We start from the raw sequence: 15,301 nt of genomic DNA on the forward strand, positions 1-15,301 counted from the left end.
TAAGAAGCTGGTGGCAAAATAGGTGCACACGAACTCGAGCGGGGTGGGTAATGGGTTACCACATGTAATTTTTCCGTTTCGGTCTAAACAGGTTGGGTTTACCCAAAACCCTTTTTGTCCGAAATTCCGTATTTTGAAAAATAATCAATGACAAAGGTAAACTAACAGTCGGTTTTAAGTTCCATTAAAGTTGTTTTTAAACCGTAGAATGTGAACCGAACTCTATAAATCTTAAACCCACCGATTTACTTCGGGTTGGGTGGATTACAATGGTTTATGAAGATCTATAAGTCTAGGAGTATTTCTGTGGTAACATTCCCATATCTGTTTGCTGTGATGTTTGGTGATTAGGGACATTATATTTGCTTTATATTGACAACTTTTTATATATCTATTAATTTGAACATATATTTATATTAGTAAAAAATAAGTTTATTGTTTTTAAATTTATTTATTTACTTTCTCTAAAATGATGGCAGGTTAACTCTGGTATATTTGGCTATGTAGTGATTCTAATGTTGACATGTGAACATATTTGGTTGAAGGTATGTTAAATTATTTTAATGCAATGTTGAAAACCTAGTTTAGATGTGGAAATTTCAGTCTAATGGGTTACAATGGGAGGTTAATTTTTATTGTTAAATCACTCTTAACGATAGTTTTGGATTATTAAGTCAATTGCTAATCTGTTGTGTGCACACTTAAAAAAATATTTAATGTACACAATTTTCTTAATGCATGATAGTTAGCAAGCCGAAACTTCGATCCAAGTTACCTCTGGTAATATGTTCTAATATCTTTAAAATTACCATGGCCCATGTGTTATATAAATCTTTCATTAAAAAATAAGAATATTTTTTTTTCGTTCAAATGAGTCAAGACTTGACAAGTTCCAACAAGGCATGACCATGCCCATGACCATGACCACTTACCTTCAAAGCAATTGTTGTTAATAAGTTTGAGTGACGTATGGATTCAAATGATCTAAGTACAATACATTTTACATTTCACTAGCCTTATCTTTCATTCATACTAAATTCAGTCTTAAATTTGTTTGATTATAGAATAGTGAGTTGACGCACAGCCCAACCCAGCGCACAAGACTTGAAAGCCCAACTTTTAGTCGCAAATTTAGGTGATTTTTCGACTAAAATCCGGAAAAAATGAAATCCCCTAATTATATGTTATTTTGGTTGATCCTTCCCAGAGGAAACCATCATAAGGTTAGAATTTCTTTACTAAACCACCTTTTTCTATAATTACTAAAAATCTAGCAACTATTATAGTGCACTGTCATCAGTGGCGGAACCAGAACGATTTAGTTAGGGGGTCATCATAAGCTTATATTCTATACTGGTTCAAATTAAGGGGTCCATCTCTAAGTTTGTTCTTCAAAAACTCAAAATTTATAAATAAAAATTCAAAAAGTTCTGGTGACCGGAGGGTCAACGGACCCTCTTGACCCCCCTCTGGTTCCGCCCCTGACTGTCATTAATGCCATGATGTTCGTATTTGAAAAAGAACAAAACATGTTTTAGTTTATTCCATTTGCACACTAAATTGTTCATTGAGTTTAATTATCTTTTTTATTTTGATGTCAATCTAGAATTTGTAAATGTGATTATAAAAGGTATTTATATGATATGATTGAAGCTTTATGCATCTATTTTTACGGGATTGGATGTAGTTTGAGCGAAAGCATTTAAAATTTCCAAGTTAATAAGCTCCATGACTAATTTCAACCTTGAATTCATATAGATGGACTAAAAGTCATCATCATAACCCCCAAAATGATAGTATGTTGATATATGGTCTGTGACATTTAAAGTGGGTTTAATTGATTAGCTATTTGCAACATCATATGTCAAATCATTCTGCTCTAAGTTGAGTCAAGCTTCTCACACCAGCAAAATTGTCAAGTTTCATAAAGCATTCACCTTTATACACCATCAACAATTTGATAAAAACGCACCAATTTGATAAAAACGCATGTTAGTGATATTTGATAAAAATAAAAGTCAGCTTTACCCAAAAAAAATTGTGTTCGCTTTACCCAAAAAAGATAAAAATAAAAGTCAGAGATATTTCATGTAAGGTAGTTTATTTGTCCTTTTGCATGCATTTTATACACCAAAACATGAAATTTTTAATAGATGTCAAAATGGGTCGTTTATCTTAGGTAATTGGTAAAAAAACATGTATTTTTTTCATACAGCTCAACATGGGTCAAAGTCTACCTTTTTTTTTTTAAAAAAAAACGGGTTGGTTGTTTTTCTAGATTCGTCTTAGAATTCACCAGATAATATGAGTTGTAGAAAGGGATGTTGTATTTACTATATTTATTGTTATGTTGTTTAGGTTCTTGGGATAGAAAGGCTAAAGATTTGAGCTTCAAGAAAGGGGATTAAAGTGTTGTGTTACTTTGAAAGAACGTGCAACCAGGCTTCCATTGGAGATGATACCAAACAGGTTACTAGGTAAGAAGTGTGATTCAACAAGCTATTACTTAGTTTTGGAATAATATGTTGGAAGTTTTTTTTTTTTGTCCCTTTTTATATTGTTCATGAATTTTATGTAATAAAGGTCCAAAATATTTTTATATTCCATCCACCTCTTGCATACAAATTGATTCAACTACTTAATGGATGATATCTGACCCTTCTGATTATTGGCACAACCACATGATCCTCTTAATTTTGATTTGAAACATCGATAATGGCGACTCTTGACTGTTACTCTGTCGTTGATTTCTTCGCTGAATGATGCAATTCATTTATATCAAAAATGCCTAAACGAATAGTTAAGACTCAAACTTACATAAATATCAATATAATATCAATGAACGAATTAATTAACCCATGATACTATGCAATTCATTTACATCAAACATGCATAAACAAATAGTTAAGACTCAAACTTACATAAATATCAATATCAATGAACGAATTAATTAACCCATGATACTTTTTTTAGTATGTCGTACAATTAGTTTTTAAAAAGATTGCAACCAAAGGACTAAATTAGGATCAGATCGTTATCATTATGAATAAACTTTTTGTTTTATTTATATCAACTGTACGTTGGTTGTTTTTTTTTACTTTTTGAACCTAAGAGTTACATAAGCTCCAGCAATTAGAAGTATTAGAGTAACAGGCTTTCAATTTATATTTCAAAACAAAAAAACGTATTTCCTTCATTTACTTATCTTTTCGGATTTGTTAGATAGATAGTACGATTCTTCGTTGTATTTTAATCTTCAACTTCAGATTTCCATAATAAGCCCATGCGTACAGTTTCTTTATGATCAGTATAAAAATAAGAAATAAGAAAACATATCATTTCTCAACACCGCGAAATTCACGGGTATTAGCACTAGTACTTGATAAAAAAACAAAATTAAACTCCGAATCTCGTCCATAGATAAAAACAATCAAACTCCAATTTAGTAAATTTCAGATTTTAAACACAATCAAATCTTTTATATTCAATTTCATCCATGATTTTAGGAGATTTTGTTTAATGAGGAGAGAGAATGTGGAGACAGTTCTGCAAGAAAAAAAGGAATGATGGTTATTTCCTTTTTTTTCAACATGCTCAATTACCAAAATGCCCTCAATCAATTAAATCAATAATTAAATAAAATCCATATATTACAAAAATGCCACTCATCTAATCTCGATCATTAAAACCACTCATCGAATGGCCCAAAACGCTCCCTACACTTTCTAGGAAAAACACACTTTGTAGAGGAACCCCGCCATATATATATATATATATATATATATATATATATATATATATATATATATATATATATATATATAGTAGGGTTCGCACGGAAAGTGTGTTTTTCCTAGAAAGTCTAGGAAGCGATCTGGTCCATCCGATTGGTGTGTTTAAGGGTTGAGATTAAATCAATGGTAATCTTGTAATATTTGAGGTTAATTAATTGATTGTTTTAAATGAGTAGGGACAATTTTGTCAATGGCCGTGTTTTAAATCAATTAGATAACCGCCCAGTTCATAAATTCAAGCGATTTTCCCTCTCTCTCTCTCCAAACCCATCTTGGAAACCCCAATCCCTACCAAAAATAACTACAATCATGGAAGAAGATAACTTTAGAAACGATGGAGAGCACCGGATCAAATTAAAACACTTCTCCAATCTCCACCATCTCCGAGTTCATCATCACCATTCAAATATTGTTCTTATCATCTCCGTTTTCTTGACGATGTGTTTTAACAGCAAGCAAATTAATACAGTTGTGTTTTAGCAGCAAGCAGATTCATACAGTTGTGGTTTAGCATCCAGATTCATACAGATGTGTTTTAACAGCAAGCAGATTCATACAGTTGTGTTTTAGCATTCAGATTCATACAGATGTGTTTTAACAGCAAACAGATTCATACAGTTGTGTTTTAACAGCAAGTAGATTCATACAGATGTGTTTTAACAGCAAGCAGATTCATACTGTTGTGTTTTAGCATTCAGATTCATACAGATGTGTTTTAACAGCAAACAGATTCATACAGTTGTGTTTTAACAGCAAGCAGATTCATACAGATGTGTTTTAACAGCAAGCAGATTCATACTATTGTGTTTTAGCATTCAGATTCATACAGTTGTGCTTAGCATCCAGATTCATACAGATGTGTTTTAACAGCAAGCAGATTCATACAGTTGTGTTTTAGCATTCAGATTCATACAGTTGTGTTTTAACAGCAAACAGATTCATAAAGTTGTGTTTTAACAGCAAGCAGATTCATACACTTGTGTTTTAGCATTCAGATTCATACAGTTGTGTTTTAACAGCAATCAGATTCATACAGTTGTGTTTTAGCATTCAGATTCATACAGTTGTGTTTTAACAGCAATCAGATTCATACCCTGTGTTTTACCATCTTTATATTGTGGGATCTATAAAAAAATTGACTTTAGCCCTGTAAACTGTTAAAACATAGCACCAAGAACATGCTGATAAATTCCAGTAATCTTCTGAACAATGGAATATGCGATGTAATGTGACATGGAATTTTAGTTAATGAACACACTGACTTCCAGATTTGAATTCGAAAATAATAAAAATTCTGAAAATCATGGAATTTTAGTTAATGAAGATACATTCCAAAAATAAAATTAAAATGTGAAATTATATGATAGCCCTTCTACTTAAAATCCTTCAATGACACATGTCCAATTCTTATTCCTTCCTAGACTTTCTAGGAAAAATAGACTTTCCACCCAACTCCTACTCTCTCTATATATATATATATATATATATATATAGGACAAATATCCGTTAGGAACCACCCTTTATTGCGAGAACCGCGAGAACCAATGTGAACACAACCAAAAATACCTAAAAATAGGTAAAAAACACACAAAAAAATTTTTTTTTAATATTTTTTATATAAAAATTGCTACTTTTAGTAGCCGAAAAAAAAATTTTAACATAAAAAATATTAAAAAAAAAAATTTTTAAGATTTTTTTTTGAATTTTTTAGATTTTTTTAGGTTTTTTGGGGTTTAGTTTTTAGCATTTTAGCTTGGGTGATTTGCGAGAACCGCGAGAACCAATATCGTACATTACGGCTTAACGTACTTCACGTACTACAACGTGCGTGATTTGTTCTATAACATGGGTGATTAATGTTTTCTATATGCGTGATTATTGTGTTTCAACATGCGTGATTTTGGATTTTTAAGTTATAACGTGCGTTATTTTAAAATGAACATGCGTAATTACCCTTTGTACGTGATGTACGTTAAGCCGTAACATTACTACGATATACTTTTCCATATATATATATATATATGAGACCGCTAAAATGAAAACCACTCCCAATTATAAGAACCGTGAGAACCAGTTCCTAACCATTAGATCTTCAACATGGATGGATGAGATTAAAAGTAATAAAAACTATTATAAAATTATTTTTGTCTTATTATGTTTTTAATATTTTGTTGTTAAAGGGTATTTAAGTAAATTTGATTTTTTTGTCTTATTATATATATTATTTTTATTACATTTTTGTCCTATTGCATTAACTATTTTTTATTATAAATCAGATTTTTTTATTAAAAAAAATTTTAAAATAAGATTCTTTGATAATTTTTTTTTTCAAGATTTTCAAAATGGATGGATGAGATTGAAACATTTTTAAGAGCCGTTTTTTACGCCCTGTTTTTACGCTCCGTTTTTTCGACCGGTTTTTTACGCGCCATTTTTTACGTTTTGCGTTAAAAAGTTTTTACATAAAAGTGTACGTTTTACATTTCTGAGTTAAAAAGTTTACGTTTTACGATTTAATTTTAACGTTTTAGGTTAAAAGTTTAAAAAAAGTTTACGTTTTACGTTTTCCGTTAAAAAGTTTACGTTTTACGTTTTCCATTTTCCGTTAAAAAGTTTACGTTTTACGTTAAAAAGTTTACATTTTACGTTAAAAAGTTTACGTTTTTATGTTAAAAAGTTTACGTTTTACGTTTTACATTAAAAAGTTTTCGTTTTACGTTAAAAGGTGTACATTTTAAGTTTTACGTTTTACGTTAAACTTTTTATGTTTTACGTTAAAAAGTTTACGGTTTTAGCTTTTACGTTAAAAATTTTACGTTTTACGTTAAAAAGTTTACGGTTTTAGGTTTTTTTTTTCAAAAACTTTTTTACACAAACCACACAGAAAACAACGGAAGACAGAATCACAACCAAATCGAACGGATCAAAACCCACATAGTTCACTGTTCAAACCACACAGAAAATAACGGAAGACAGAATCACAACCAAATCGATCTCTTCAAGTTATATAAAACCTTTTCTTCCAACTAACAACAATTCAAACCAATGCGACACCCAAATTGAGTCGACCCGGTTTGAGCAGTCACTCGCTGTGTTGACTCGGTTGACCCGAAACTAAAACCTGAACCAAAATGAGAATCTGTAACATTATAACCGAGGCTCGAACCAAGAACTCGAGACTTTTGAACCAAAAACTGATTTTGCTTGAAAACATCCCCAAACTGACCCGAAACATAACCTCCACCACCACTGCCACTGCCGTAGACAGTGTGGCTCCGACGGTCACGTCGCCGTCAGACCACCACCGTCATCATTATCGATCATCTTCAACATCATCATGCCGGTTATCATCATCCTTATCGAGTATTACCAGAAGTGAAAAGAAAGAAACAAGAATTTAAAAAAAAAACAGAACTAGCAGATCTACCGATCTGCAAATCGAAATAAGTGAGGGTGCTTACCGGACTGAAACTTGTTGTCGTCGCTGACCGAATTGGAGCTCGGACGTACCCCCACCTTTACCGTCATCATCCAAACACCTCCACCTTCGTCATCAACGTGTCATCATAGTCACTGGTGTTTTGTCGGGATAATATAACCATGCCGCCACTTAAACCACGCCGCCGTACAGCTCCTTCGTCATCGGAACACTCAATTTGGGTTTTTTTTCCTTTAGGTTGAAGAGAGAGAAAGGTGAGAGATTATAAAGAGAGAGAAAGGTGAGAGATTTTAAAATCTCTGGTGGCATTAAATGGAGAGAGAGGGGGATTTGACATTTGTGGTAAATGACCAAAATACCCTTTAGGTTGGCATATTCTGATTGGTTGAGAGTGGTTCTCGCGGTTCTTACAACTGGGGGTGGTTTCTATTTTAGCAGCTCTCTTTCTCTCTGTATATATATATATATATATACACACACACATATACATACATATATATATATATATATATATATATATATATAACATTAAAATTAGTTTAGACATCTAATTGTCATTCAAAAATCGGGAGTTTTACATATCTGAATTAGATCAAAATCCAAATTGTACTATAACTAATCTTAGTTGAATGTTCGCCAAATTACGTAGACATAATTGGTAAACCTTTTATGTAGATCAGGTATATTAGAAGAAAAATTAATACATAGGCCATATTACAATATTATGGAGTCTCTTCATAGTTATATGAGGTCATGGTTATCTGATAATAATCTACAATGATTCATAATATTTCAATTTACAAGCACTTAGGGGGTAGAGGTGGTTATCACTTGTACAAATTCCATCATTCACAACATCCAATCAAGTTCCGCCATGTCATCAACCATTATTCCATCAGTCACAACCTTTTTTTAGTGGAAATGCCCATCACTCACCACCACACCCAACAATTTCCCCACAACCAAATTGAGCGGGAATCGAACGAGTATTTTTCGAGCGATCGTCGAGCGATCCTCTATCGTCAAGTAGTTTGGACAGCCCTACTTTCTAGTGATAAAGGATGAAACATCAGAAATATTGATCAATCTTTTTACAAAGTCAGAGAATCTACTAGAGACAAGGATCAAGCGCATAAGAAGCGACAATTGCACGAAATTCAAGAATCGGTTGCTGGCTATGTACTGCCTTCGCAAGGGGATAGTACATCAATTCAATGCTCCATACACACCACAACAAAATGGAGTGGCAGAACGAAAAAACAGGACTATAATTGATGCTGTTAGGACCATGCTTTCTGATTCTAAGCTTCATGTCCTATTTTGGGCAGAGGCAGTGAATACAGGTTGCTATGTTCTGAGTAGGGTTTTGACGGTTAAACGACATAACAAAACGTGTTATGAACTTTTGAGGAACCGTAAACCAAATTTAGAAGGGTTTGAACCATTTGGGCTACCATGCACAATAATTAAACATAAAAACCAACTGAAATTGGGTGAAGTCACTGACGAAGGATTTTCCTAGGTTATGTAGATGGCGCACGAAACAAGAGATTTTTAATCAAACAAATGGTAAAATTGAGACGGTTTTTGATGTTGAAATTATAACATATTAGCCCAAACAGTCCAGCCCAGGTCCAGCAAAGTTATATGATTATGATTTATTCTTTGAATCTGTTAAATTTCTTGAGTTTGCTGATGCTGGTGACGTGGAGATAATTCATAGCTTGATTAGGGATGGAGATGAGAGTTCTTTCTGTCCGAGATCAAGTGTTCCAATTGTTGATGTGCTAGGAACTTCCTCAAATGTGAATGAAGAAGTAGCGAATTCGAGTGATAGCGAGTCTGAACCTCTTGAGGGGGAGTACTTTAAAATTCCGTTTGCTAATCAAAATGGTCAGGGGGAGATTGGATCATATCTAGGGATTAAATTGGATGTTGACGCCATTGCTACTACACGAGCAAACAGAGATCAACCAGTTGACAAGATTATAGGTGATCCGAATGCAGGTGTTCAGATAAGGAGAAGTATATCATAAGGTTCATGCTTGTTTACTACGATTGAGAAGACTGGTATTATCAACGAGTGCTTGTATATCTGTTTTATTTCTCAAAAGGAGCCTAAAAACATTCATATCGCTCTGAAGGATAATTCGTGGGTAGAAGCTATGCAGGAGAAAGTAGCTCAGTTTAAGAAGTTGAAAGTTTGGGAGTTAGTTGATTTACTAGAAGGAGAGAAAGAAATTGGCACCAAGTGGGTGTTCAAGTGTAAGAAAGACGACCGAGGGATCGTGACAAGGAATAAAGATCGGTTAGTAGTAAAAGGGTTCAATCAGTAAGAAGGGATTGACTATAATGAAGTGTTTGCACCAGTTGCAAGGTTGGAAGCAATTCGGCTGTTTCTAGCGTTTGCATCTTTTAAGGGCTTCAAAGTTTATCAGCTTAACGTGAAGAGTGCATTTCTTTACGGGAAAGTAAAAGAACTGGTGTATGTCTCATAACCAGATAGGTTTACTAATCCAGACTATCCAGATTGGGTGTACAGATTAGATAAGGCACTGTATGGTTTACATGAAGCACCCAGGGCGTGGTACGAGACACTGTCGACTCATCTTTTAGCAAATGGCTTTGAAAGGGGTAAGATCGATAGTACACTTTTCATTAAGAGGAAGAAGGAAGATTTTCTGTTGGTACAGGTATACGTGGATGATATCATTTTTGGTTCATCTGATGAAAGCATGTGTCATGAGTTTGAAGTGGTGATGAAGAGTAAGTTTAAGATGAGTGCAATGGGTGAGTTATCATTCTTCTTGGGGTTGCAAGTTGAACTAAAGAAGGATGGGATTTTTATTCATCAGACGAAGTATGTGTATGTGTTAGGATCCGAGTTTCTTAGATTGTGTTGTTTAATTAAAATGAAGATGAAACAGAGATATAGATTGCAACGGAATATGAAAGTAAACTTTGAATACACAATCAATGGAAGAAAAGTTTAAGCAAACATGTTTAACATTGAGTAGAATGATTGTATTTAATTACAATAATCAAATTAAATGCATGCATGCACAAGACTCCCCCGCAGCCTGAGCTCAATAATTGTTCGTACAGAATGACTTAGAAGAAAGAGCAAATTTTAATCAAATTTGCAACCTTTTTAGAAAAAAAAAGGTTGCATATTCAATATAGCTTTGCAACTTTTATAAGAAAATGTTGCAAAAAATCTTCTAATGCAACATTTATGTTAAATTAAGTTGCATTAAAAGTCAAATGCAACTCATCTGAAAAAGGCTACTTCTAAAATGTTACATTAGGCTTATTTTCTAGTAGTGATGCTTCATTTTGTAGTAGTGTTTGGACTTGAAAACCAATACAAGGAAATTGACTTTGGTGAAAGTGATTTTGGTGGAGATTTTTAATTGGGTTTAAGACTTTGGAGGGAAAACTAATACATTAGGAGGGAACTAAGTGTTATAGAAATGTTATTAATGGGTTTAGGAGGGAAATAGAAAAAAAATTAAAAAAAATGCTCCAAAGTTTTAGTGGCATATGCAAACTGTCATTAAAACCTATTGAAAATTTTAGTGGCATACTCAAAGTGCCATTAAAAACTAACTTAGTGGCATAAAGACTAAGTGCCACTAGAAGGGTATGCTAATAAAATGTGACAGACATAAAGTGTCATTAAAAACCTAAATTAGTGGCACAAATGCTAAATGACATTAAAAATGTGTGCCACTAAATGGTTTTTTTTTGTAGTGGCATTACATTAAGCGTTGCGTTAGAAAGACTAGAAAACTCACCGGTAAGACAAGTTGTGTCAGCATTTCTGTAGAACACAATCAGACAGTGGATTTAGGGCCTAGGAGTAGATCCAATATCAAAAATACATTAAAACCTAAGTGTGGGAACAAGGGTTAACATATACACTTTCCGGAAGCTAAAATAAGCACTAAAAGGCACCCGAAACTCACTTTAAATGCTAATTCAGCATAATTCAGCCATAAGACATCATTTAAACATTTAAACACTGAAATACCACGCAGAATTGATGTTTTAGTGTCCACAATAACTTGTAAAGTGTCAGGAATTAAAACTATCACGAAAGGTACTTCATACCTACTAAAACTGCGCAATTTAGCACTTTAACGAACCGATAACTGAAGTGCACTTTGTTACCAAGAACATGTAATTCCTAACTTAGATATGGCATAAGTGCACAAATTCTTTTCGTAGAGTCATAACTTTATCATCATTCGACAATTCACAAATTCAATTCAAATGCACGACAATTATCTAAGAATTCAAAATCAAAATACAACGTGTCACAATCAAAGTTCAACAATGTTCAACCCTAGAAACTTACAAAAACCTACAGCGGGGTGAAACCTCCAAGAAATTAGCCGCTCATGATCGGAAGGACTTGATCACCGGATGTTGAGAACTTGAAATTGGCCATCCTGAAACTTGGAGAATGATGGAAGGATGATGGTTAGGGTTTTGGTGAGTGATGGTGATGAAAGGATGGAGGAATGGATGATCTAGGGTTTAGCGGATGATGATGATTATGAATTGGATGATAATTCGATTGATTCGGATGATGGATGGTGATAGAGATGGATTGGAGATGATAATGGTGGTATGTTGTGGCTCCTAGATCAGATTCAAAACTCAATTAGTGTGTAACTCTCCACAATAATGGTCTAAGATCCAATAGAAATCGTTGCCCACTCCAAAAAAAAAAACAACTTCAGCGTTTGAAGAAATTAAGGCCCATCGCCGACGGCCTGGGGACCTGTCGGCGACGGCCTCTCATTTGCTGACTTCTCCCTGACGCGCTATCTTCCTGGATACGAGCAATCTGGCCGACGGGGTTTTTAAGGGGCGTCGCCGACGACCTCCCCAGCTCCTACTTTCAGTTTTTCCATTTTGTACTCCCGGTTGATCCATTTGATGTCCCGGTGGTCCGTTTTTCGCTCCGCTGACCCGTAAAGCTCCCGAAAAGCTCCTTAAACTTCGTTAAACCTGCAAAACCCAAATTTAATTAAAAGTAGACTATTCGGGATTAAAAGTTAAGTAAAAACCCAAACTTAAACATAAACGAGCACCATTATTCGACCACGTATCACATCCCTACACTTGTCTTTTGCTTGCCCTCAAGCAAATCTGTTTTTCACTTTCACGTGGGTCGAACAAAGAATACACTCCCCATTCCCGAGATGAAGGTTAAGGTCAATTGTCATGGCCAAGTTCAAACTTTTTACAATTTACAAAATATTTAACGGTATAGTGAATAATCACATATAAGATGGTTATCCAAGACTAACCCGCCCTTGAAACCAATAAATCATGCACATCCCTCACAATGTCTCTCCACTCGGTTTATAAATTGGCCAAATTTTTATGATGTATTAGCACTTTCAAAAAGTAATCCTCAAAACCGATTAGAACACGTACCCGCATAGGCTTGCAACTCAATCATTCTCCACCACCGAACACGAATACTAAGCACAAGTCATAAGGTCTTTGCAAGGGTTGTAATGGGGATAGGCTAAGGGTAGGAAATAGGATATTTAAAGTGGCTAAGGTAATGAAAATTCGATTTTTATTACAAAACAACTATTCTAAATACGACTAACTACCAACATCAAACTAGAAGGCAACAATTTTTTGCCTTTTATTCCACAACTAGGAACACATATTTTTGTTTTTTTCTCAATGATTTTCTATTCATTTTCGCAACATTTTCTGATTTTTTTTCGTAAACAAACAATTCACAACTATACAAACTTAACTCCTATAATTGAACTTCAATCACACGGGTTTAAAAGAAAAGGTTTAAGGTTATGGGCTAAATGGGTTGTCAAATGAAAGGATTAGGCTCAAAGTTAGCTACTAAGGGATAAATTTTTGGGTAAGGATAGATAAATGGTGTAAAAGGAAAAGGTTTACCTAATGCCTTAATCATTCTTGTGCTTGTATTCGGCCTATGGTCTCAAACGTATCAAAAGTCGCAAGTTCTACAATACATGATTAATGGTCCACTCAAGAAACATAAATATGTAATTCTATGATGTAAGAATGGCTCAAAACCTCACATATATAAAGGGTATGGTATGTGACATGCATTATGTGCTAGTTTCTTAGGCGGATTATTCCCAAATAACCACCCGCTAAATACCCGTCATGCTATTAATTTGAACTTGACCATGACAAAGACCAAATGGGTTGTGCCATCCCTCGTTGACTTAGTTACTTGTGCTTTAAGATCGCTTTCGAAACAAGACATTTTTGAAAAATTTTTGAAATTCCCCCCCCCCCATCCCCACACTTGAGGTCAACATTGTCCTCAATGTGTAGTGTTTAAATGAACGGGTCAAAATCAAAAAACTTTTACTACTCCCCCATCCCCACACTTGAGGTAAACATTGTCCTCAATGTGTAAGAACTAGAGTTTTTAAATCGCACAAGGGATGTGACACGGTTAACCTCCCAAAAATTCCACCCCGAAAACTAAAATACAATTACAATCCAATTATTACTAACTAAGAATCAAGGTAAGGAAACGCATCTACCTGATTTTTCTCGCTAGATGCTCATGTCTTCTTCTTCTCTTCACAAAAACAGTCGTCCCTCGAACACAATGTACCTTCAAATCTTAACCCTAGTATAGAAGCATGTTTCTTACAACCATTAAAATTTGTTAGCTACTTAGTTCTACCATTTTTATGAAAGTTTTACCAAGTCATACGTTAATTTACCTTCATTTATGTGGAAAATTAATTTACAACAACAACAACAATCCTAACTCACTTTCGTAGGAATCACGGTTGCATTTAGCTTATGCAACAAGCCCTTTTAAACCCCCAATAGCTTGGGAGGACGAGTAGGTCTCGTGAGGGTTATATAGGGAACACACCCACAACGTTCATTTAACTAGGAAATAAAAGAAATACTAACGAAATAAAAATAAACAAAACAAAACTATATAACAACAACAAAATTCATACCTCACCGTCACCGCTGGTATCGCTCGTTCGGGTCGACTGGTGGGTTCGGGTGGTATGAGTAACCAGTGAAAGCCTCGAACATCTCCCGGTAGTTGTCAAGGGGACCCGGCTCTCCTTGTGCTGGCGGCTGGAACTGTGGCGGAATGAAACTAGACCCTACTGCCTTGGGCCAATGAGGTGATGGATCAGAGGGGCCTCGGGGAACAGGGAGGTTGGAGCAGTCGGTCCACCCCGCGTGTTCTGCATAGGGGAGGCCGGCTTCCCAATCTCTCTGGTGTCGCTCCTGATCATGGAGGACTTTGGCGTTATTAATAGCCAATTCAGTGGAGACGTACAAAGCACTCCATCGACGGCCTTCCAATGTATTTTGCTCGTTTCATTGCCTCTCCTCATTTTCCTCCCATGCCCGTCTCCGGGTCACCTCTTCCTGCTGCTGTTGTACCAAATGCTCCATTTGTGATCTTTGTAGAGCTTGGAACATCTGCTGCTCCTCCATTTGTCACCTCTTCCCCGGCAACGGCGCCAAAATTTGAACGGAGTGTCGCGCTCCGGTCAAAGATAATATTTATATGCCTTAATTACCCTTAACAAATAGCTAGTAGTAGTAAGGGGTCGAACCACGAAGAGTACATGGTCTGCGAATGGACTTAGATTGAATTTAAACAAATGTCACAACTTATGAAGCTTGCTAGAATATTTTTTGTGTGGTTTTGTTTGATTAAAAAGTTTGTGAAGTAACTAATGAGGTTGATTCAATTAATTAACGACTAAAGATTAATGAATTCAAGAAAACTTAATTTGTAGTTTAAAGCAAGAGAAGTAAACAAAGTTCACATCCGGTTCGGCAATTGAAGTTCTAATATTTCAACTCGTTTTAGGTTTGATTCAATTGCAAAAGTGATTAACGGAATTAGTGTCGCGTGATCAACGTCGTAAACAACGGACCGCAATGCACTTTGTTATCAAGAACCTGTAATTCCTAACTTAGATAAGGCATAAGTGCACAAATTCATTTCGTAAAGTCATAACTTTATCATCGTTCTACAATTCACAAATTCAATTCA

The sequence above is a fragment of the Helianthus annuus genome, chromosome 15 (assembly GCF_002127325.2).
Source record: "Helianthus annuus cultivar XRQ/B chromosome 15, HanXRQr2.0-SUNRISE, whole genome shotgun sequence".
Taxonomy (NCBI): domain Eukaryota; kingdom Viridiplantae; phylum Streptophyta; class Magnoliopsida; order Asterales; family Asteraceae; genus Helianthus; species Helianthus annuus.